Raw genomic sequence first — 24,462 nt, 5'->3', positions numbered from 1 at the left:
AAATATTTGGGCTTCTAGCAGTGTGTGGGACTTGGTCTATTAGTCTATCTATACTGACCTCCATCAGGTTACAAATTAAAAACAATTTTTTTCTTCACCTAGCTCTGAAAAAATATTTGGGCTTCTAGCAGTGTGTGGGACTTGTTCTATTAGTCCATCTATACTGGCTTCCATCAGGTTGCAAATTGAATATAATTTTTTTCTGCATCTAGCTCTGAAAAAAATATTTGGGCTTCTAGCAGTGTGTGGGACTTGGTCTATTAGTTCATCTATACTGACCTTCATCAGGTTGCAAATTGAATATAATTTTTTTCTGCATCTAGCTCTGAAAAAATATTTGGGCTTCTAGCAGTGTGTGGGACTTGGTCTATTAGTCCATCTATACTGACCTCCATCAGGTTGCAAATTAAAAATATTTTTTTTCTGCATCTAGCTCTGAAAAAATATTTGGGCTTCTAGCAGTGTGTGGGACTTGGTCTATTAGTCCATCTATACTGACCTCCATCAGGTTGCAAATTCAATATAATTTTTTTCTCCATCTAGCCCTGAAAAAATATTTGGGCTTCTAGCAGTGTGTGGGACTTGGTCTATTAGTCCATCTATACTGACCTCCATCAGGTTGCAAATTGAATATAATTTTTTCTGCATCTAGCTCTGAAAAAATATTTGGGCTTCTAGCAGTGTGTGGGACTTGGTCTATTAGTCCATCTATACTGACCTCCATCAGGTTGCAAATTAAAAATATTTTTTTTTTTCATCTAGCTCTGAAAAAATATTTGGGCTTCTAGCAGTGTGTGGGACTTGTTCTATTAGTCCATCTATACTGACCTTCATCAGGTTGCAAATTGAATATAATTTTTTTCTGCATCTAACTCTGAAAAAATATTTGGGCTTCTAGCAGTGTGTGGGACTTGGTCTATTAGTCCATCTATACTGACCTCCATCAGGTTGCAAATTCAATATAATTTTTTTCTGCATCTAGCTCTGAAAAAATATTTGGGCTTCTAGCAGTGTGTGGGACTTTCTCCATTAGTTCATCTATACTGACCTCCATCAGGTTGCAAATTAAAAATAATTTTTTTCTTCATCTAGCTCTGAAAAAATATTTGGGCTTCTAGCAGTGTGTGGGACTTGTTCTATTAGTCCATCTATACTGACCTCCATCAGGTTGCAAATTAAAAAAAAAATTTTTCTGCATCTAGCTCTGAAAAAATATTTGGGCTTCTAGCAGTGTGTGGGACTTGGTCAATAAGTCCATCTATACTGACCTCCATCAGGTTGCAAATTAAAAATAATTTTTATCTGCATCTAGCTCTGAAAAAATATTTGGGCTTCTAGCAGTGTGTGGGACTTGTTCTATTAGTCCATCTGTACTGACTTTCATCAGGTTGCAGATTGAATATAATTTTTTTCTGCATCTAACTCTGAAAAAATATTTGGGCTTCTAGCAGTGTGTGGGACTTGGTCTATTAGTCCATCTATACTGACCTCCATCAGGTTGCAAATTCAATATAATTTTTTTCTGCATCTAGCTCTGAAAAAATATTTGGGCTTCTAGCAGTGTGTGGGACTTGGTCTATTTGTCCATCTATACTGATCTTCATCAGGTTGCAAATTGAATATATTTTTTATCTGCATCTAGCTCTGAAAAAATATTTGGGCTTCTAGCAGTGTGTGGGACTTGGTCTTTTAGTCCATCTATACTGACCTCCATCAGGTTGCAAATTAAAAATATTTTTTTTCTGTATCTAGCTCTGAAAAATATTTGGGCTTCTAGCAGTGTGTGGGACTTGGTCTATTAGTCCATCTATACTGACCTCCATCAGGTTGCAAATTCAATATAATTTTTTTCTGCATCTAGCTCTGAAAAAATATTTGGGCTTCTAGCAGTGTGTGGGACTTGGTCTATTAGTCCATCTATACTGACCTCCATCAGGTTGCAAATTAAAAAAATTTTTTTTCTGCATCTAGTTCTGAAAAAATATTTGGGCTTCTAGCAGTGTGTGCGACTTGTTCTATTAGTCCATCTATACTGACCTCCATCAGGTTGCAAATTGAATATAATTTTTTTCTGCATCTAGCTCTGAAAAAAATATTTGGGCTTCTAGCAGTGTGTGGGACTTGGTCTATTAGTCCATCTATACTGACCTCCATCAGGTTGCAAATTCAATATAATTTTTTTCTGCATCTAGCCCTGAAAAAATATTTGGGCTTCTAGCAGTGTGTGGGACTTGGTCTATTAGTCCATCTATACTGACCTCCATCAGGTTGCAAATTCAATATAATCTTTTTCTGCATCTAGCTCTGAAAAAATATTTGGGCTTCTAGCAGTGTGTGGGACTTTCTCTATTAGTTCATCTATACTGACCTCCATCAGGTTTCAAATTAAGAATAATTTTTTTCTTCATCTAGCTCTGAAAAAATATTTGGGCTTCTAGCAGTGTGTGGGACTTGTTCTATTAGTCCATCTATACTGATCTTCATCAGGTTGCAAATTGAATATAATTTTTTTCTGCATGTAGCTCTGAAAAAATATTTGGGCTTCTAGCAGTGTTTGGGACTTGGTCTATTAGTCCATCTATACTGACCTCCATCAGGTTGCAAATTAAAAATATTTTTTTTCTGCATCTAGCTCTGAAAAAATATTTGGGCTTCTAGCAGTGAGTGGGACTTGGTCTATTAGTCCATCTATACTGACCTCCATCAGGTTGCAAATTCAATATAATTTTTTTCTGCATCTAGCCCTGAAAAAATATTTGGGCTTCTAGCAGTGTGTGGGACTTGGTCTATTAGTCCATCTATACTGACTTCCATCAGGTTGCAAATTGAATATAATTTTTTCTGCATCTAGCTCTGAAAAAATATTTGGGCTTCTAGCAGTGTGTGGGACTTGGTCTATTAGTCCATCTATGCTTACCTTCATCAGGTTGCAAATTGAATATCATTTTTTTCTGCATCTAACTCTGAAAAAATATTTGGGCTTCTAGCAGTGTGTGGGACTTGGTCTATTAGTCCATCTATACTGACCTCCATCAGGTTGCAAATTCAATATAATCTTTTTCTGCATCTAGCTCTGAAAAAATATTTGGGCTTCTAGCAGTGTGTGGGACTCTCTCCATTAGTTCATCTATACTGACCTCCATCAGGTTGCAAATTAAAAATAATTTTTTTCTTCATCTAGCTCTGAAAAAATATTTGGGCTTCTAGCAGTGTGTGGGACTTGTTCTATTAGTCCATCTATACTGATCTTCATCAGGTTGCAAATTGAATATAATTTTTTTCTGCATCTAGCTCTGAAAAAATATTTGGGCTTCTAGCAGTGTGTGGGACTTGGTCTATTAGTCCATCTATACTGACCTCCATCAGGTTGCAAATTAAAACTATTTTTTTTCTGCATCTAGCTCTGAAAAAATATTTGGGCTTCTAGCAGTGTGTGGGACTTGGTCAATAAGTCCATCTATACTGACCTCCATCAGGTTGCAAATTAAAAATAATTTTTATCTGCATCTAGCTCTGAAAAAATATTTGGGCTTCTAGCAGTGTGTGGGACTTGTTCTACTAGTCCATCTATACTGACCTCCATCAGGTTGCAATTTGAATATAATTTTTTTCTGCATCTACCTCTGAAAAAATATTTGGGCTTCTAGCAGTGTGTGGGACTTGGTCTATTAGTCCATCTATACTGACCTCCATCAGGTTGCAAATTAAAAATAATTTTTTTCTTCATCTAGCTCTGAAAATATATTTGGGCTTCTAGCAGTGTGTGGGACTTGTTCTATTAGTCCATCTATACTGACCTGCATCAGGTTGCAAATTGAATATAATTTTTTTCTGCATCTAGCTCTGAAAAAAATATTTGGGCTTCTAGCTGTGTGTGGGACTTGTTCTATTAGTCCATCTATACTGACCTCCATCAGGTTGCAAATTAAAAATAATTTTTTTCTTCATCTTGCTCTGAAAAAATATTTGGGCTTCTAGCAGTGTGTGGGACTTGTTCTATTAGTTCATCTATACTGACCTTCATCAGGTTGCAAATTGAATATAATTTTTTTCTGCATCTAGCTCTGAAATAAATATTTGGCCTTCTAGCAGTGTGTGGGACTTGGTATATTAGTCCATCTATACTGACTTCCATCAGGTTGCAAATTAAAAATAATTTTTTTCTTCATCTAGCTCTGAAAAAATATTTGGGCTTCTAGCAGTGTGTGGGACTTGTTCTATTAGTTCATCTATACTGAACTTCATCAGGTTGCAAATTGAATATATTTTTTTTCTGCATCTAGCTCTGAAAAAATATTTGGGCTTCTAGCAGTGTGTGGGACTTGGTCTATTAGTCCATCTATACTGACCTCCATCAGGTTGCAAATTAAAAAAATTTTTTTCTGCATCTAGCTCTGAAAAAATATTTGGGCTTCTAGCAGTGTGTGGGACTTGGTCTATTAGTCCATCTATACTGACCTCCATCAGGTTGCAAATTCAATATAATTTTTTTCTGCATCTAGCTCTGAAAAAAATATTTGGGCTTCTAGCAGTGTGTGGGACTTGGTCTATTAGTCCATCTATACTGATCTTCATCAGGTTGCAAATTGAATATATTTTTTTTCTGCATCTAGCTCTGAAAAAATATTTGGGCTTCTAGCAGTGTGTGGGACTTGGTCTTTTAGTCCATCTATACTGACCTCCATCAGGTTGCAAATTAAAAATATTTTTTTTCTGCATCTAGCTCTGAAAAATATTTGGGCTTCTAGCAATGTGTGGGACTTGGTCTATTAGTCCATCTATACTGACCTCCATCAGGTTGCAAATTCAATATAATTTTTTTCTGCATCTAGCTCTGAAAAAATATTTGGGCTTCTAGCAGTGTGTGGGACTTGGTCTACTAGTCCATCTATACTGACCTCCATCAGGTTGCAAATTAAAAATATTTTTTTTCTGCATCTAGTTCTGAAAAAATATTTGGGCTTCTAGCAGTGTGTGCGACTTGTTCTATTAGTCCATCTATACTGATCTCCATCAGGTTGCAAATTAAAAAAAAAATTTTCTGCATCTAGCTCTGAAAAAATATTTGGGCTTCTAGCAGTGTGTGGGACTTGGTCTATTAGTCCATCTATACTGACCTCCATCAGGTTGCAAATTCAATATAATTTTTTTCTGAATCTAGCTCTGAAAAAATATTTGGGCTTCTAGCAGTGTGTGGGACTTGGTCTATTAGTCCATCTATACTGATCTTCATCAGGTTGCAAATTGAATATATTTTTTTTCTGCATCTAGCTCTGAAAAAATATTTGGGCTTCTAGCAGTGTGTGGGACTTGGTCTTTTAGTCCATCTATACTGACCTCCATCAGGTTGCAAATTAAAAATATTTTTTTTCTGCTTCTAGCTCTGAAAAATATTTGGGCTTCTAGCAATGTGTGGGACTTGGTCTATTAGTCCATCTATACTGACCTCCATCAGGTTGCAAATTCAATATAATTTTTTTCTGCATCTAGCTCTGAAAAAATATTTTTGCTTCTAGCAGTGTGTGGGACTTGGTCTACTAGTCCATCTATACTGACCTCCATCAGGTTGCAAATTAAAAATATTTTTTTTCTGCATCTAGTTCTGAAAAAATATTTGGGCTTCTAGCAGTGTGTGCGACTTGTTCTATTAGTCCATCTATACTGACCTCCATCAGGTTGCAAATTAAAAAAAAAATTTTCTGCATCTAGCTCTGAAAAAATATTTGGGCTTCTAGCAGTGTGTGGGACTTGGTCTATTAGTCCATCTATACTGACCTCCATCAGGTTGCAAATTCAATATAATTTTTTTCTGAATCTAGCTCTGAAAAAATATTTGGGCTTCTAGCAGTGTGTGGGACTTGGTCTATTAGTCCATCTATACTGATCTTCATCAGGTTGCAAATTGAATATATTTTTTTTCTGCATCTAGCTCTGAAAAAATATTTGGGCTTCTAGCAGTGTGTGGGACTTGGTCTTTTAGTCCATCTATACTGACCTCCATCAGGTTGCAAATTAAAAATAATTTTTTTCTGCATCTAGCTCTGAAAAATATTTTGGCTTCTAGCAATGTGTGGGACTTGGTCTATTAGTCCATCTATACTGACCTCCATCAGGTTGCAAATTCAATATAATTTTTTTCTGCATCTAGCTCTGAAAAAATATTTGGGCTTCTAGCAGTGTGTGGGACTTGGTCTACTAGTCCATCTATACTGACCTCCATCAGGTTGCAAATTAAAAATATTTTTTTTCTGCATCTAGTTCTGAAAAAATATTTGGGCTTCTAGCAGTGTGTGCGACTTGTTCTATTAGTCCATCTATACTGACCTCCATCAGGTTGCAAATTGAATATAAATTTTTTCTGCATCTAGCTCTGAAAAAATATTTGGGCTTCTAGCAGTGTGTGGGACTTGGTCTATTAGTCCATCTATACTGACCTTCATCAGGTTGCAAATTGAATATAATTTTTTTCTGCATCTAACTCTGAAAAAATATTTGCCCTTCTAGCAGTGTGTGGGACTTGGTCTATTAGTCCATCTATACTGACCTCCATCAGGTTGCAAATTCAATATAATCTTTTTCTGCATCTAGCTCTGAAAAAATATTTGGGCTTCTAGCAGTGTGTGGGACTTGTTCTACTAGTCCATCTATACTGACCTCCATCAGGTTGCAAATTGAATATAATTTTTTTCTGCATCTAGCTCTGAAAAAATATTTGGGCTTCTAGCAGTGTGTGGGACTTGTTCTATTAGTCCATCTATACTGACCTCCATCAGGTTGCAAATTGAATATAATTTTTTTCTGCATCTAGCTCTGAAAAAAATATTTGGGCTTCTAGCTGTGTGTGGGACTTGTTCTATTAGTCCATCTATACTGACCTCCATCAGGTTGCAAATTAAAAATAATTTTTTTCTTCATCTAGCTCTGAAAAAATATTTGGGCTTCTAGCAGTGTGTGGGACTTGTTCTATTAGTTCATCTATACTGACCTTCATCAGGTTGCAAATTGAATATAATTTTTTTCTGCATCTAGCTCTGAAATAAATATTTGGCCTTCTAGCAGTGTGTGGGACTTGGTATATTAGTCCATCTATACTGACTTCCATCAGGTTGCAAATTAAAAATAATTTTTTTCTTCATCTAGCTCTGAAAAAATATTTGGGCTTCTAGCAGTGTGTGGGACTTGTTCTATTAGTTCATCTATACTGAACTTCATCAGGTTGCAAATTGAATATATTTTTTTTCTGCATCTAGCTCTGAAAAAATATTTGGGCTTCTAGCAGTGTGTGGGACTTGGTCTATTAGTCCATCTATACTGACCTCCATCAGGTTGCAAATTAAAAAAAAATTTTTCTGCATCTAGCTCTGAAAAAATATTTGGGCTTCTAGCAGTGTGTGGGACTTGGTCTATTAGTCCATCTATACTGACCTCCATCAGGTTGCAAATTCAATTTAATTTTTTTCTGCATCTAGCTCTGAAAAAATATTTGGGCTTCTAGCAGTGTGTGGGACTTGGTCTATTAGTCCATCTATACTGATCTTCATCAGGTTGCAAATTGAATATATTTTTTTTCTGCATCTAGCTCTGAAAAAATATTTGGGCTTCTAGCAGTGTGTGGGACTTGGTCTTTTAGTCCATCTATACTGACCTCCATCAGGTTGCAAATTAAAAATAATTTTTTTCTGCATCTAGCTCTGAAAAATATTTGGGCTTCTAGCAATGTGTGGGACTTGGTCTATTAGTCCATCTTTACTGACCTCCATCAGGTTGCAAATTCAATATAATTTTTTTCTGCATCTAGCTCTGAAAAAATATTTGGGCTTCTAGCAGTGTGTGGGACTTGGTCTACTAGTCCATCTATACTGACCTCCATCAGGTTGCAAATTAAAAATATTTTTTTTCTGCATCTAGTTCTGAAAAAATATTTGGGCTTCTAGCAGTGTGTGTGACTTGTTCTATTAGTCCATCTATACTGACCTCCATCAGGTTGCAAATTGAATATAATTTTTTTCTGCATCTAGCTCTGAAAAAAATATTTGGGATTCTAGCAGTGTGTGGAACTTGGTCTATTAGTCCATCTATACTGACCTCCATCAGGTTGCAAGTTCAATATAATTTTTTTCTGCATCTAGCTCTGAAAAAATATTTGGGCTTCTAGCAGTGTGTGGGACTTGGTCTATTAGTCCATCTATACTGATCTTCATCAGGTTGCAAATTGAATATATTTTTTTTCTGCATCTAGCTCTGAAAAAATATTTGGGCTTCTAGCAGTGTGTGGGACTTGTTCTAATAGTCCATCTATACTGACCTCCATCAGGTTGCAAATTCAAAATAATTTTTTTCTGCATCTAGCTCTGAAAAAATATTTGGGCTTCTAGCAGTGTGTGGGACTTGGTCTACTAGTCCATCTATACTGACCTCCATCAGGTTGCAAATTAAAAATATTTTTTTTCTGCATCTAGTTCTGAAAAAATATTTGGGCTTCTAGCAGTGTGTGGGACTTGGTCTATTAGTCCATCTATACTGACCTCCATCAGGTTGCAAATTCAATATAATCTTTTTCTGCATCTAGCTCTGAAAAAATATTTGGGCTTCTAGCAGTGTGTGGGACTTTCTCCATTAGTTCATCTATACTGACCTCCATCAGGTTGCAAATTAAAAATAATTTTTTTCTTCATCTAGCTCTGAAAAAATATTTGGGCTTCTAGCAGTGTGTGGGACTTGTTCTTTTAGTCCATCTATACTGATCTTCATCAGGTTGCAAATTGAATATAATTTTTTTCTGCATCTAGCTCTGAAAAAATATTTGGGCTTCTAGCAGTGTGTGGGACTTGGTCTATTAGTCCATCTATACTGACCTCCATCAGGTTGCAAATTAAAAATATTTTTTTTCTGCATCTAGCTCTGAAAAAATATTTGGGCTTCTCGCAGTGTGTGGGACTTGGTCAATAAGTCCATCTATACTGACCTCCATCAGGTTGCAAATTAAAAATAATTTTTATCTGCATCTAGCTCTGAAAAAATATTTGGGCTTCTAGCAGTGTGTGGGACTTGTTCTACTAGTCCATCTATACTGACCTCCATCAGGTTGCAAATTGCATATAATTTTTTTCTGCATCTAGCTCTGAAAAAATATTTGGGCTTCTAGCAGTGTGTGGGACTTGGTCTATTAGTCCATCTATACTGACCTCCATCAGGTTGCAAATTAAAAATAATGTTTTTCTTCATCTAGCTCTGAAAAAATATTTGGGCTTCTAGCAGTGTGTGGGACTTGTTCTATTAGTCCATCTATACTGACCTGCATCAGGTTGCAAATTGAATATAATTTTTTTCTACATCTAGCTCTGAAAAAAATATTTGGGCTTCTAGCTGTGTGTGGGACTTGTTCTATTAGTCCATCTATACTGACCTCCATCAGGTTGCAAATTAAAAATAATTTTTTTCTTCATCTAGCTCTGAAAAAATATTTGGGCTTCTAGCAGTGTGTGGGACTTGTTCTATTAGTTCATCTATACTGACCTTCATCAGGTTGCAAATTGAATATAATTTTTTTCTGCATCTAGCTCTGAAATAAATATTTGGCCTTCTAGCAGTGTGTGGGACTTGGTATATTAGTCCATCTATACTGACTTCCATCAGGTTGCAAATGAAAAATAATTTTTTTCTTCATCTAGCTCTGAAAAAACATTTGGGCTTCTAGCAGTGTGTGGGACTTGTTCTATTAGTTCATCTATACTGAACTTCATCAGGTTGCAAATTGAATGTATTTTTATTCTGCATCTAGCTCTGAAAAAATATTTGGGCTTCTAGCAGTGTGTGGGACTTGTTCTATTAGTCCATCTATACTGACCTCCATCAGGTTGCAAATTAAAAAAAAAATGTTCTGCATCTAGCTCTGAAAAAATATTTGGGCTTCTAGCAGTGTGTGGGACTTGGTCTATTAGTCCATCTATACTGACCTCCATCAGGTTGCAAATTAAAAACAATTTTTTTCTTCATCTAGCTCTGAAAAAATATTTGGGCTTCTAGCAGTGTGTGGGACTTGTTCTATTAGTCCATCTATACTGGCCTCCATCAGGTTGCAAATTGAATATAATTTTTTTCTGCATCTAGCTCTGAAAAAAATATTTGGGCTTCTAGCAGTGTGTGGGACTTGTTCTATTAGTTCATCTATACTGACCTTCATCAGGTTGCAAATTGAATATAATTTTTTTCTGCATCTAGCTCTGAAAAAATATTTGGGCTTCTAGCAGTGTGTGGGACTTGGTCTATTAGTCCATCTATACTGACCTCCATCAGGTTGCAAATTAAAAATATTTTTTTTCTGCATCTAGCTCTGAAAAAATATTTGGGCTTCTAGCAGTGTGTGGGACTTGGTCTATTAGTCCATCTATACTGATCTTCATCAGGTTGCAAATTGAATATATTTTTTTTCTGCATCTAGCTCTGAAAAAATATTTGGGCTTCTAGCACTGTGTGGGACTTGGTCTTTTAGTCCATCTATACTGACCTCCATCGGGTTGCAAATTAAAAATATTTTTTTTCTGCATCTAGTTCTGAAAAAATATTTGGGCTTCTAGCAGTGTGTGCGACTTGTTCTATTAGTCCATCTATACTGACCTCCATCAGGTTGCAAATTGAATATAATTTTTTTCTGCATCTAGCTCTGAAAAAAATATTTGGGCTTCTAGCAGTGTGTGGGACTTGGTCTATTAGTCCATCTATACTGACCTCCATCAGGTTGCAAATTGAATATAATTTTTTTCTGCATCTAGCTCTGAAAAAAATATTTGGGCTTCTAGCAGTGTGTGGGACTTGTTCTATTAGTTCATCTATACTGACCTTCATCAGGTTGCAAATTGAATATAATTTTTTTCTGCATCTAGCTCTGAAAAAATATTTGGGCTTCTAGCAGTGTGTGGGACTTGGTCTATTAGTCCATCTATACTGACCTCCATCAGGTTGCAAATTAAAAATATTTTTTTTCTGCATCTAGCTCTGAAAAAATATTTGGGCTTCTAGCAGTGTGTGGGACTTGGTCTATTAGTCCATCTATACTGATCTTCATCAGGTTGCAAATTGAATATATTTTTTTTCTGCATCTAGCTCTGAAAAAATATTTGGGCTTCTAGCACTGTGTGGGACTTGGTCTTTTAGTCCATCTATACTGACCTCCATCGGGTTGCAAATTAAAAATATTTTTTTTCTGCATCTAGTTCTGAAAAAATATTTGGGCTTCTAGCAGTGTGTGCGACTTGTTCTATTAGTCCATCTATACTGACCTCCATCAGGTTGCAAATTGAATATAATTTTTTTCTGCATCTAGCTCTGAAAAAAATATTTGGGCTTCTAGCAGTGTGTGGGACTTGGTCTATTAGTCCATCTATACTGACCTCCATCAGGTTGCAAATTAAAAATAATTTTTTTCTGCATCTAGCTCTGAAAAAATATTTGGGCTTCTAGCAGTGTGTGGGACTTGGTCTATTAGTCCATCTATACTGACCTCCATCAGGTTGCAAATTAAAAATAATTTTTATCTGCATCTAGCTCTGAAAAAATATTTGGGCTTCTAGCAGTGTGTGGGACTTGGTCAATAAGTCCATCTATACTGACCTCCATCAGGTTGCAAATTGAATATATTTTTTTTCTGCATCTAGCTCTGAAAAAATATTTGGGCTTCTAGCAGTGTGTGGGACTTGGTCTATTAGTCTATCTATACTGACCTCCATCAGGTTACAAATTAAAAACAATTTTTTTCTTCACCTAGCTCTGAAAAAATATTTGGGCTTCTAGCAGTGTGTGGGACTTGTTCTATTAGTCCATCTATACTGGCTTCCATCAGGTTGCAAATTGAATATAATTTTTTTCTGCATCTAGCTCTGAAAAAAATATTTGGGCTTCTAGCAGTGTGTGGGACTTGGTCTATTAGTTCATCTATACTGACCTTCATCAGGTTGCAAATTGAATATAATTTTTTTCTGCATCTAGCTCTGAAAAAATATTTGGGCTTCTAGCAGTGTGTGGGACTTGGTCTATTAGTCCATCTATACTGACCTCCATCAGGTTGCAAATTAAAAATATTTTTTTTCTGCATCTAGCTCTGAAAAAATATTTGGGCTTCTAGCAGTGTGTGGGACTTGGTCTATTAGTCCATCTATACTGACCTCCATCAGGTTGCAAATTCAATATAATTTTTTTCTCCATCTAGCCCTGAAAAAATATTTGGGCTTCTAGCAGTGTGTGGGACTTGGTCTATTAGTCCATCTATACTGACCTCCATCAGGTTGCAAATTGAATATAATTTTTTCTGCATCTAGCTCTGAAAAAATATTTGGGCTTCTAGCAGTGTGTGGGACTTGGTCTATTAGTCCATCTATACTGACCTCCATCAGGTTGCAAATTAAAAATATTTTTTTTTTTCATCTAGCTCTGAAAAAATATTTGGGCTTCTAGCAGTGTGTGGGACTTGTTCTATTAGTCCATCTATACTGACCTTCATCAGGTTGCAAATTGAATATAATTTTTTTCTGCATCTAACTCTGAAAAAATATTTGGGCTTCTAGCAGTGTGTGGGACTTGGTCTATTAGTCCATCTATACTGACCTCCATCAGGTTGCAAATTCAATATAATTTTTTTCTGCATCTAGCTCTGAAAAAATATTTGGGCTTCTAGCAGTGTGTGGGACTTTCTCCATTAGTTCATCTATACTGACCTCCATCAGGTTGCAAATTAAAAATAATTTTTTTCTTCATCTAGCTCTGAAAAAATATTTGGGCTTCTAGCAGTGTGTGGGACTTGTTCTATTAGTCCATCTATACTGACCTCCATCAGGTTGCAAATTAAAAAAAAATTTTTTCTGCATCTAGCTCTGAAAAAATATTTGGGCTTCTAGCAGTGTGTGGGACTTGGTCAATAAGTCCATCTATACTGACCTCCATCAGGTTGCAAATTAAAAATAATTTTTATCTGCATCTAGCTCTGAAAAAATATTTGGGCTTCTAGCAGTGTGTGGGACTTGTTCTATTAGTCCATCTGTACTGACTTTCATCAGGTTGCAGATTGAATATAATTTTTTTCTGCATCTAACTCTGAAAAAATATTTGGGCTTCTAGCAGTGTGTGGGACTTGGTCTATTAGTCCATCTATACTGACCTCCATCAGGTTGCAAATTCAATATAATTTTTTTCTGCATCTAGCTCTGAAAAAATATTTGGGCTTCTAGCAGTGTGTGGGACTTGGTCTATTTGTCCATCTATACTGATCTTCATCAGGTTGCAAATTGAATATATTTTTTATCTGCATCTAGCTCTGAAAAAATATTTGGGCTTCTAGCAGTGTGTGGGACTTGGTCTTTTAGTCCATCTATACTGACCTCCATCAGGTTGCAAATTAAAAATATTTTTTTTCTGTATCTAGCTCTGAAAAATATTTGGGCTTCTAGCAGTGTGTGGGACTTGGTCTATTAGTCCATCTATACTGACCTCCATCAGGTTGCAAATTCAATATAATTTTTTTCTGCATCTAGCTCTGAAAAAATATTTGGGCTTCTAGCAGTGTGTGGGACTTGGTCTATTAGTCCATCTATACTGACCTCCATCAGGTTGCAAATTAAAAAAATTTTTTTTCTGCATCTAGTTCTGAAAAAATATTTGGGCTTCTAGCAGTGTGTGCGACTTGTTCTATTAGTCCATCTATACTGACCTCCATCAGGTTGCAAATTGAATATAATTTTTTTCTGCATCTAGCTCTGAAAAAAATATTTGGGCTTCTAGCAGTGTGTGGGACTTGGTCTATTAGTCCATCTATACTGACCTCCATCAGGTTGCAAATTCAATATAATTTTTTTCTGCATCTAGCCCTGAAAAAATATTTGGGCTTCTAGCAGTGTGTGGGACTTGGTCTATTAGTCCATCTATACTGACCTCCATCAGGTTGCAAATTCAATATAATCTTTTTCTGCATCTAGCTCTGAAAAAATATTTGGGCTTCTAGCAGTGTGTGGGACTTTCTCTATTAGTTCATCTATACTGACCTCCATCAGGTTTCAAATTAAGAATAATTTTTTTCTTCATCTAGCTCTGAAAAAATATTTGGGCTTCTAGCAGTGTGTGGGACTTGTTCTATTAGTCCATCTATACTGATCTTCATCAGGTTGCAAATTGAATATAATTTTTTTCTGCATGTAGCTCTGAAAAAATATTTGGGCTTCTAGCAGTGTTTGGGACTTGGTCTATTAGTCCATCTATACTGACCTCCATCAGGTTGCAAATTAAAAATATTTTTTTTCTGCATCTAGCTCTGAAAAAATATTTGGGCTTCTAGCAGTGAGTGGGACTTGGTCTATTAGTCCATCTATACTGACCTCCATCAGGTTGCAAATTCAATATAATTTTTTTCTGCATCTAGCCCTGAAAAAATATTTGGGCTTCTAGCAGTGTGTGGGACTTGGTCTATTAGTCCATCTATACTGACTTCCATCAGGTTGCAAATTGAATATAATTTTTTCTGCATCTAGCTCTGAAAAAATATTTGGGCTTCTAGCAGTGTGTGGGACTTGGTCTATTAGTCCATCTATGCTTACCTTCATCAGGTTGCAAATTGAATATCATTTTTTTCTGCATCTAACTCTGAAAAAATATTTGGGCTTCTAGCAGTGTGTGGGACTTGGTCTATTAGTCCATCTATACTGACCTCCATCAGGTTGCAAATTCAATATAATCTTTTTCTGCATCTAGCTCTGAAAAAATATTTGGGCTTCTAGCAGTGTGTGGGACTTGGTCTATTAGTCCATCTATACTGACCTCCATCAGGTTGCAAATTCAATATAATTTTTTTCTGCATCTAGCTCTGAAAAAATATTTGGGCTTCTAGCAGTGTGTGGGACTTGGTCTATTTGTCCATCTATACTGATCTTCATCAGGTTGCAAATTGAATATATTTTTTATCTGCATCTAGCTCTGAAAAAATATTTGGGCTTCTAGCAGTGTGTGGGACTTGGTCTTTTAGTCCATCTATACTGACCTCCATCAGGTTGCAAATTAAAAATATTTTTTTTCTGTATCTAGCTCTGAAAAATATTTGGGCTTCTAGCAGTGTGTGGGACTTGGTCTATTAGTCCATCTATACTGACCTCCATCAGGTTGCAAATTCAATATAATTTTTTTCTGCATCTAGCTCTGAAAAAATATTTGGGCTTCTAGCAGTGTGTGGGACTTGGTCTATTAGTCCATCTATACTGACCTCCATCAGGTTGCAAATTAAAAAAATTTTTTTTCTGCATCTAGTTCTGAAAAAATATTTGGGCTTCTAGCAGTGTGTGCGACTTGTTCTATTAGTCCATCTATACTGACCTCCATCAGGTTGCAAATTGAATATAATTTTTTTCTGCATCTAGCTCTGAAAAAAATATTTGGGCTTCTAGCAGTGTGTGGGACTTGGTCTATTAGTCCATCTATACTGACCTCCATCAGGTTGCAAATTCAATATAATTTTTTTCTGCATCTAGCCCTGAAAAAATATTTGGGCTTCTAGCAGTGTGTGGGACTTGGTCTATTAGTCCATCTATACTGACCTCCATCAGGTTGCAAATTCAATATAATCTTTTTCTGCATCTAGCTCTGAAAAAATATTTGGGCTTCTAGCAGTGTGTGGGACTTTCTCTATTAGTTCATCTATACTGACCTCCATCAGGTTTCAAATTAAGAATAATTTTTTTCTTCATCTAGCTCTGAAAAAATATTTGGGCTTCTAGCAGTGTGTGGGACTTGTTCTATTAGTCCATCTATACTGATCTTCATCAGGTTGCAAATTGAATATAATTTTTTTCTGCATGTAGCTCTGAAAAAATATTTGGGCTTCTAGCAGTGTTTGGGACTTGGTCTAATAGTCCATCTATACTGACCTCCATCAGGTTGCAAATTAAAAATATTTTTTTTCTGCATCTAGCTCTGAAAAAATATTTGGGCTTCTAGCAGTGAGTGGGACTTGGTCTATTAGTCCATCTATACTGACCTCCATCAGGTTGCAAATTCAATATAATTTTTTTCTGCATCTAGCCCTGAAAAAATATTTGGGCTTCTAGCAGTGTGTGGGACTTGGTCTATTAGTCCATCTATACTGACTTCCATCAGGTTGCAAATTGAATATAATTTTTTCTGCATCTAGCTCTGAAAAAATATTTGGGCTTCTAGCAGTGTGTGGGACTTGGTCTATTAGTCCATCTATGCTTACCTTCATCAGGTTGCAAATTGAATATCATTTTTTTCTGCATCTAACTCTGAAAAAATATTTGGGCTTCTAGCAGTGTGTGGGACTTGGTCTATTAGTCCATCTATACTGACCTCCATCAGGTTGCAAATTCAATATAATCTTTTTCTGCATCTAGCTCTGAAAAAATATTTGGGCTTCTAGCAGTGTGTGGGACTCTCTCCATTAGTTCATCTATACTGACCTCCATCAGGTTGCAAATTAAAAATAATTTTTTTCTTCATCTAGCTCTGAAAAAATATTTGGGCTTCTAGCAGTGTGTGGGACTTGTTCTATTAGTCCATCTATACTGATCTTCATCAGGTTGCAAATTGAATATAATTTTTTTCTGCATCTAGCTCTGAAAAAATATTTGGGCTTCTAGCAGTGTGTGGGACTTGGTCTATTAGTCCATCTATACTGACCTCCATCAGGTTGCAAATTAAAACTATTTTTTTTCTGCATCTAGCTCTGAAAAAATATTTGGGCTTCTAGCAGTGTGTGGGACTTGGTCAATAAGTCCATCTATACTGACCTCCATCAGGTTGCAAATTAAAAATAATTTTTATCTGCATCTAGCTCTGAAAAAATATTTGGGCTTCTAGCAGTGTGTGGGACTTGTTCTACTAGTCCATCTATACTGACCTCCATCAGGTTGCAATTTGAATATAATTTTTTTCTGCATCTACCTCTGAAAAAATATTTGGGCTTCTAGCAGTGTGTGGGACTTGGTCTATTAGTCCATCTATACTGACCTCCATCAGGTTGCAAATTAAAAATAATTTTTTTCTTCATCTAGCTCTGAAAATATATTTGGGCTTCTAGCAGTGTGTGGGACTTGTTCTATTAGTCCATCTATACTGACCTGCATCAGGTTGCAAATTGAATATAATTTTTTTCTGCATCTAGCTCTGAAAAAAATATTTGGGCTTCTAGCTGTGTGTGGGACTTGTTCTATTAGTCCATCTATACTGACCTCCATCAGGTTGCAAATTAAAAATAATTTTTTTCTTCATCTTGCTCTGAAAAAATATTTGGGCTTCTAGCAGTGTGTGGGACTTGTTCTATTAGTTCATCTATACTGACCTTCATCAGGTTGCAAATTGAATATAATTTTTTTCTGCATCTAGCTCTGAAATAAATATTTGGCCTTCTAGCAGTGTGTGGGACTTGGTATATTAGTCCATCTATACTGACTTCCATCAGGTTGCAAATTAAAAATAATTTTTTTCTTCATCTAGCTCTGAAAAAATATTTGGGCTTCTAGCAGTGTGTGGGACTTGTTCTATTAGTTCATCTATACTGAACTTCATCAGGTTGCAAATTGAATATATTTTTTTTCTGCATCTAGCTCTGAAAAAATATTTGGGCTTCTAGCAGTGTGTGGGACTTGGTCTATTAGTCCATCTATACTGACCTCCATCAGGTTGCAAATTAAAAAAATTTTTTTCTGCATCTAGCTCTGAAAAAATATTTGGGCTTCTAGCAGTGTGTGGGACTTGGTCTATTAGTCCATCTATACTGACCTCCATCAGGTTGCAAATTCAATATAATTTTTTTCTGCATCTAGCTCTGAAAAAAATATTTGGGCTTCTAGCAGTGTGTGGGACTTGGTCTATTAGTCCATCTATACTGATCTTCATCAGGTTGCAAATTGAATATATTTTTTTTCTGCATCTAGCTCTGAAAAAATATTTGGGCTTCTAGCAGTGTGTGGGACTTGGTCTTTTAGTCCATCTATACTGACCTCCATCAGGTTGCAAATTAAAAATATTTTTTTTCTGCATCTAGCTCTGAAAAATATTTGGGCTTCTAGCAATGTGTGGGACTTGGTCTATTAGTCCATCTATACTGACCTCCATCAGGTTGCAAATTCAATATAATTTTTTTCTGCATCTAGCTCTGAAAAAATATTTGGGCTTCTAGCAGTGTGTGGGACTTGGTCTACTAGTCCATCTATACTGACCTCCATCAGGTTGCAAATTAAAAATATTTTTTTTCTGCATCTAGTTCTGAAAAAATATTTGGGCTTCTAGCAGTGTGTGCGACTTGTTCTATTAGTCCATCTATACTGATCTCCATCAGGTTGCAAATTAAAAAAAAAATTTTCTGCATCTAGCTCTGAAAAAATATTTGGGCTTCTAGCAGTGTGTGGGACTTGGTCTATTAGTCCATCTATACTGACCTCCATCAGGTTGCAAATTCAATATAATTTTTTTCTGAATCTAGCTCTGAAAAAATATTTGGGCTTCTAGCAGTGTGTGGGACTTGGTCTATTAGTCCATCTATACTGATCTTCATCAGGTTGCAAATTGAATATATTTTTTTTCTGCATCTAGCTCTGAAAAAATATTTGGGCTTCTAGCAGTGTGTGGGACTTGGTCTTTTAGTCCATCTATACTGACCTCCATCAGGTTGCAAATTAAAAATATTTTTTTTCTGCATCTAGCTCTGAAAAATATTTGGGCTTCTAGCAATGTGTGGGACTTGGTCTATTAGTCCATCTATACTGACCTCCATCAGGTTGCAAATTCAATATAATTTTTTTCTGCATCTAGCTCTGAAAAAATATTTGGGCTTCTAGCAGTGTGTGGGACTTGGTCTACTAGTCCATCTATACTGACCTCCATCAGGTTGCAAATTAAAAATATTTTTTTTCTGCATCTAGTTCTGAAAAAATATTTGGGCTTCTAGCAGTGTGTGCGACTTGTTCTATTAGTCCATCTATACTGACCTCCATCAGGTTGCAAATTAAAAAAAAAATTTTCTGCATCTAGCTCTGAAAAAATATTTGGGCTTCTAGCAGTGTGTGGGACTTGGTCTATTAGTCCATCTATACTGACCTCCATCAGGTTGCAAATTCAATATAATTTTTTTCTGAATCTAGCTCTGAAAAAATATTTGGGCTTCTAGCAGTGTGTGGGACTTGGTCTATTAGTCCATCTATACTGATCTTCATCAGGTTGCAAATTGAATATATTTTTTTTCTGCATCTAGCTCTGAAAAAATATTTGGGCTTCTAGCAGTGTGTGGGACTTGGTCTTTTAGTCCATCTATACTGACCTCCATCAGGTTGCAAATTAAAAATAATTTTTTTCTGCATCTAGCTCTGAAAAATATTTTGGCTTCTAGCAATGTGTGGGACTTGGTCTATTAGTCCATCTATACTGACCTCCATCAGGTTGCAAATTCAATATAATTTTTTTCTGCATCTAGCTCTGAAAAAATATTTGGGCTTCTAGCAGTGTGTGGGACTTGGTCTACTAGTCCATCTATACTGACCTCCATCAGGTTGCAAATTAAAAATATTTTTTTTCTGCATCTAGTTCTGAAAAAATATTTGGGCTTCTAGCAGTGTGTGCGACTTGTTCTATTAGTCCATCTATACTGACCTCCATCAGGTTGCAAATTGAATATAAATTTTTTCTGCATCTAGCTCTGAAAAAATATTTGGGCTTCTAGCAGTGTGTGGGACTTGGTCTATTAGTCCATCTATACTGACCTTCATCAGGTTGCAAATTGAATATAATTTTTTTCTGCATCTAACTCTGAAAAAATATTTGCCCTTCTAGCAGTGTGTGGGACTTGGTCTATTAGTCCATCTATACTGACCTCCATCAGGTTGCAAATTCAATATAATCTTTTTCTGCATCTAGCTCTGAAAAAATATTTTGGCTTCTAGCAGTGTGTGGGACTTGTTCTACTAGTCCATCTATACTGACCTCCATCAGGTTGCAAATTGAATATAATTTTTTTCTGCATCTAGCTCTGAAAAAATATTTGGGCTTCTAGCAGTGTGTGGGACTTGTTCTATTAGTCCATCTATACTGACCTCCATCAGGTTGCAAATTGAATATAATTTTTTTCTGCATCTAGCTCTGAAAAAAATATTTGGGCTTCTAGCTGTGTGTGGGACTTGTTCTATTAGTCCATCTATACTGACCTCCATCAGGTTGCAAATTAAAAATAATTTTTTTCTTCATCTAGCTCTGAAAAAATATTTGGGCTTCTAGCAGTGTGTGGGACTTGTTCTATTAGTTCATCTATACTGACCTTCATCAGGTTGCAAATTGAATATAATTTTTTTCTGCATCTAGCTCTGAAATAAATATTTGGCCTTCTAGCAGTGTGTGGGACTTGGTATATTAGTCCATCTATACTGACTTCCATCAGGTTGCAAATTAAAAATAATTTTTTTCTTCATCTAGCTCTGAAAAAATATTTGGGCTTCTAGCAGTGTGTGGGACTTGTTCTATTAGTTCATCTATACTGAACTTCATCAGGTTGCAAATTGAATATATTTTTTTTCTGCATCTAGCTCTGAAAAAATATTTGGGCTTCTAGCAGTGTGTGGGACTTGGTCTATTAGTCCATCTATACTGACCTCCATCAGGTTGCAAATTAAAAAAAAATTTTTCTGCATCTAGCTCTGAAAAAATATTTGGGCTTCTAGCAGTGTGTGGGACTTGGTCTATTAGTCCATCTATACTGACCTCCATCAGGTTGCAAATTCAATTTAATTTTTTTCTGCATCTAGCTCTGAAAAAATATTTGGGCTTCTAGCAGTGTGTGGGACTTGGTCTATTAGTCCATCTATACTGATCTTCATCAGGTTGCAAATTGAATATATTTTTTTTCTGCATCTAGCTCTGAAAAAATATTTGGGCTTCTAGCAGTGTGTGGGACTTGGTCTTTTAGTCCATCTATACTGACCTCCATCAGGTTGCAAATTAAAAATAATTTTTTTCTGCATCTAGCTCTGAAAAATATTTGGGCTTCTAGCAATGTGTGGGACTTGGTCTATTAGTCCATCTTTACTGACCTCCATCAGGTTGCAAATTCAATATAATTTTTTTCTGCATCTAGCTCTGAAAAAATATTTGGGCTTCTAGCAGTGTGTGGGACTTGGTCTACTAGTCCATCTATACTGACCTCCATCAGGTTGCAAATTAAAAATATTTTTTTTCTGCATCTAGTTCTGAAAAAATATTTGGGCTTCTAGCAGTGTGTGTGACTTGTTCTATTAGTCCATCTATACTGACCTCCATCAGGTTGCAAATTGAATATAATTTTTTTCTGCATCTAGCTCTGAAAAAAATATTTGGGATTCTAGCAGTGTGTGGAACTTGGTCTATTAGTCCATCTATACTGACCTCCATCAGGTTGCAAGTTCAATATAATTTTTTTCTGCATCTAGCTCTGAAAAAATATTTGGGCTTCTAGCAGTGTGTGGGACTTGGTCTATTAGTCCATCTATACTGATCTTCATCAGGTTGCAAATTGAATATATTTTTTTTCTGCATCTAGCTCTGAAAAAATATTTGGGCTTCTAGCAGTGTGTGGGACTTGTTCTAATAGTCCATCTATACTGACCTCCATCAGGTTGCAAATTCAAAATAATTTTTTTCTGCATCTAGCTCTGAAAAAATATTTGGGCTTCTAGCAGTGTGTGGGACTTGGTCTACTAGTCCATCTATACTGACCTCCATCAGGTTGCAAATTAAAAATATTTTTTTTCTGCATCTAGTTCTGAAAAAATATTTGGGCTTCTAGCAGTGTGTGGGACTTGGTCTATTAGTCCATCTATACTGACCTCCATCAGGTTGCAAATTCAATATAATCTTTTTCTGCATCTAGCTCTGAAAAAATATTTGGGCTTCTAGCAGTGTGTGGGACTTTCTCCATTAGTTCATCTATACTGACCTCCATCAGGTTGCAAATTAAAAATAATTTTTTTCTTCATCTAGCTCTGAAAAAATATTTGGGCTTCTAGCAGTGTGTGGGACTTGTTCTTTTAGTCCATCTATACTGATCTTCATCAGGTTGCAAATTGAATATAATTTTTTTCTGCATCTAGCTCTGAAAAAATATTTGGGCTTCTAGCAGTGTGTGGGACTTGGTCTATTAGTCCATCTATACTGACCTCCATCAGGTTGCAAATTAAAAATATTTTTTTTCTGCATCTAGCTCTGAAAAAATATTTGGGCTTCTCGCAGTGTGTGGGACTTGGTCAATAAGTCCATCTATACTGACCTCCATCAGGTTGCAAATTAAAAATAATTTTTATCTGCATCTAGCTCTGAAAAAATATTTGGGCTTCTAGCAGTGTGTGGGACTTGTTCTACTAGTCCATCTATACTGACCTCCATCAGGTTGCAAATTGAATATAATTTTTTTCTGCATCTAGCTCTGAAAAAATATTTGGGCTTCTAGCAGTGTGTGGGACTTGGTCTATTAGTCCATCTATACTGACCTCCATCAGGTTGCAAATTAAAAATAATGTTTTTCTTCATCTAGCTCTGAAAAAATATTTGGGCTTCTAGCAGTGTGTGGGACTTGTTCTATTAGTCCATCTATACTGACCTGCATCAGGTTGCAAATTGAATATAATTTTTTTCTACATCTAGCTCTGAAAAAAATATTTGGGCTTCTAGCTGTGTGTGGGACTTGTTCTATTAGTCCATCTATACTGACCTCCATCAGGTTGCAAATTAAAAATAATTTTTTTCTTCATCTAGCTCTGAAAAAATATTTGGGCTTCTAGCAGTGTGTGGGACTTGTTCTATTAGTTCATCTATACTGACCTTCATCAGGTTGCAAATTGAATATAATTTTTTTCTGCATCTAGCTCTGAAATAAATATTTGGCCTTCTAGCAGTGTGTGGGACTTGGTATATTAGTCCATCTATACTGACTTCCATCAGGTTGCAAATGAAAAATAATTTTTTTCTTCATCTAGCTCTGAAAAAATATTTGGGCTTCTAGCAGTGTGTGGGACTTGTTCTATTAGTTCATCTATACTGAACTTCATCAGGTTGCAAATTGAATGTATTTTTATTCTGCATCTAGCTCTGAAAAAATATTTGGGCTTCTAGCAGTGTGTGGGACTTGTTCTATTAGTCCATCTATACTGACCTCCATCAGGTTGCAAATTAAAAAAAAAATGTTCTGCATCTAGCTCTGAAAAAATATTTGGGCTTCTAGCAGTGTGTGGGACTTGGTCTATTAGTCCATCTATACTGACCTCCATCAGGTTGCAAATTCAATATAATTTTTTTCTGCATCTAGCTCTGAAAAAATATTTGGGCTTCTAGCAGTGTGTGGGACTTGGTCTATTAGTCCATCTATACTGATCTTCATCAGGTTGCAAATTGAATATATTTTTTTTCTGCATCTAGCTCTGAAAAAATATTTGGGCTTCTAGCACTGTGTGGGACTTGGTCTTTTAGTCCATCTATACTGACCTCCATCAGGTTGCAAATTAAAAATAATTTTTTTCTGCATCTAGCTCTGAAAAATATTTGGGCTTCTAGCAATGTGTGGGACTTGGTCTATTAGTCCATCTATACTGACCTCCATCAGGTTGCAAATTCAATATAATTTTTTTCTGCATCTAGCTCTGAAAAAATATTTGGGCTTCTAGCAGTGTGTGGGACTTGGTCTACTAGTCCATCTATACTGACCTCCATCAGGTTGCAAATTAAAAATATTTTTTTTCTGCATCTAGTTCTGAAAAAATATTTGGGCTTCTAGCAGTGTGTGCGACTTGTTCTATTAGTCCATCTATACTGACCTCCATCAGGTTGCAAATTGAATATAATTTTTTTCTGCATCTAGCTCTGAAAAAAATATTTGGGCTTCTAGCAGTGTGTGGGACTTGGTCTATTTGTCCATCTATACTGACCTCCATCAGGTTGCAAGTTCAATATATTTTTTTTCTGCATCTAGCTCTGAAAAAATATTTGGGCTTCTAGCAGTGTGTGGGACTTGGTCTATTAGTCCATCTATACTGACCTCCATCAGGTTGCAAATTAAAAATATTGTTTTTCTGCATCTAGCTCTGAAAAAATATTTGGGCTTCTAGCAGTGTGTGGGACTTGGTCTATTAGTCCATCTATACTGACCTCCATCAGGTTGCAAATTCAATATAATTTTTTTCTGCATCTAGCTCTGAAAAAATATTTGGGCTTCTAGCAGTGTGTGGGACTTGGTCTATTAGTCCATCTATACTGATCTTCATCAGGTTGCAAATTGAATATATTTTTTTTCTGCATCTAGCTCTGAAAAAATATTTGGGCTTCTAGCAGTGTGTGGGACTTGTTCTAATAGTCCATCTATACTGACCTCCATCAGGTTGCAAATTCAAAATAATTTTTTTCTGCATCTAGCTCTGAAAAAATATTTGGGCTTCTAGCAATGTGCGGGACTTGGTCTATTAG

This window comes from Phyllobates terribilis, unplaced genomic scaffold (genome assembly GCF_046119375.1).
Source record: "Phyllobates terribilis strain yellow unplaced genomic scaffold, ASM4611937v1 Scaffold_9__5_contigs__length_417890890, whole genome shotgun sequence".
NCBI lineage: Eukaryota > Metazoa > Chordata > Amphibia > Anura > Dendrobatidae > Phyllobates > Phyllobates terribilis.
Note: the sequence above shows the minus strand (reverse complement) of the source record.